Genomic DNA, 1,958 nt, shown 5'->3' with positions numbered 1-1,958 from the left:
TTCCTTATTTAAATCGCTTATTAATTGTTGTAGTTCATTCGCCGATAAGAACAATGTCATCTGCAAGTTTTAAATTGCTTAAGTGCTCATTGCCTATTTTAATCCCTTTCTCCTTCCAATCTAACTTCTTGAATACTTCCTCCAAGCAGGCTGTAAACAGCTTCGGTGAGATGATGTCGCCCTGCCTAACACCCTTTTTTATTGGTATTTTATTAGTTTTTGCGTGTATTTTGATGGTCGCTGTACCATCTCTATAAACATTCTCTAATAATCTGCAATATATTTCCTCTACTCCTTGTTTACGAATTACATCCATTACTGCATATATTTGTACCGAATCGAATGCCTTTTTATAATCTACGAATACCATACACAGGGGCTTCCTATATTTGTTTGTTTTCTCTTTTATTTGGGCTAGTGTGTGGATATGATCTGTTGTTGAGAATCCGCTGCGGAACCCTGGGTTGTTTTGAGTCTAATGTATCGGTGATACGGGCTGTGATGATTTTTGTGAACAGTTTATAAAGGCTTATAAGTCGGTAATTCTTTAAGTCTTTACGTCCCTTTTTGTGTATAAAGATTATTATTGTGTTTTTCCAGGATTTCGGAGTTTTACCGACGCTTAGGCTTCTGTTAAAAAGATTGGCCAGTTTTACTGCCGCAATCTCTTTTGCATCTTGAATAAGATCTGCACAAATGCCATCTTCACCTGGTGTTTTTCCTCTTTTCATGCCCTTTAGTGCCCTATTTACTTCCTCTACCGTAATGTTTGGAACGTCTCCAGTTGTTGTGTGTCCTCGTACGTGGTTGATCGTTTGAGTAGTTTAAGTCGCGATAGAAGTCTTCTATTACTTTGATAATTTTATTTTTATGGTATGTCGCCTCTCCGTTGAATTTCTTTATTGCATACATATCGTATTAGTCAGCTCTGCTGATTCTATCTTGTCTCTGATTGATGTTATTTTCATGTCCCTACGCTGTTTCATAAGCTTTTTTGTCTCTACCGAAAGCTTACTAAACTTTTCTTTTTCTTTTTTACCCCCTATTTCAAGTGTGGCTTCCTTTAATATCTCACAGAATTGGTCGTTCATTTGGTCTATGTCAAGATCTTCTTCGAGAGCTGAGTATTAGTTTCGGATGTTAATACTGAATTCTGTTGTCATATTCTTAATGTTAGTTAGATTAACGAGAGGCTTCTGTATGAGCTTATTTTGTTCCCTTCTTAGCCGTAATTTTACTCTACTTCTGACCAGTCTATGGTCGCTACCGACAATTACTTTATTGATAACGGTTGCGTCTTGTACAATGTCGCGCCTATTGGTGATTATGAAGTCAATTTCGTTTTTAATGCCGGATGGTGATTTCCATGTCCATTTTTTCACGGGTCTCTTTTCAAGGAATGTATTCACAATTTTAAGGGATCGAGCTTCAGGTGCCTAATGCGTGTTTCCCAGCCGAGGTTTCTCCATCTTCCCTTATTCCTATCTTGGCATTAAAATCCCCAATAATCAAGGTAAAATGTTTTTTGTTTTTTTTCTACTCTATCGGTAGCTGCTTGCACATCTTCAGCTCTCTATCTCCTCATCACTATGACTGCTGGTAGGAGCGTATACTTGGATAATTTTTAGGTTATATCTGTTGTTTAGTTTCAGTATTACAGAAACTACTCTTTCGCTCACACTGTAGAATACCCTAATATTCTTTTCAAGGTTCTTGTGAACTAAGAGACCTACTCCTAATTCTTGTTTGCTATCCAGGGGTTTACCTCTCCAATATAGTAAGTGACCATCATTTAGTAATTTCTGTTCTTCGCCTAGTCTTCTAACTTCAGAAAGTCCTACAATATCCAATTTAATAAATGAAAGTTTCTCAAGCAGTGTCAAAATATCAGATTCTGTTCTCATGTCGAACCACAGTTAAGCAAATACAAATACAGGGCGAGGTACTAGAAGCAGAGA

This window comes from Penaeus japonicus, unplaced genomic scaffold (genome assembly GCF_977035675.1).
Source record: "Penaeus japonicus unplaced genomic scaffold, GWHDUDI00000001_assembly GWHDUDI00000041, whole genome shotgun sequence".
NCBI classification, from domain to species: Eukaryota; Metazoa; Arthropoda; class Malacostraca; order Decapoda; family Penaeidae; genus Penaeus; species Penaeus japonicus.
The sequence above is the reverse complement of the archived record's forward strand: the minus strand, read 5'-3'. Positions refer to the sequence as shown.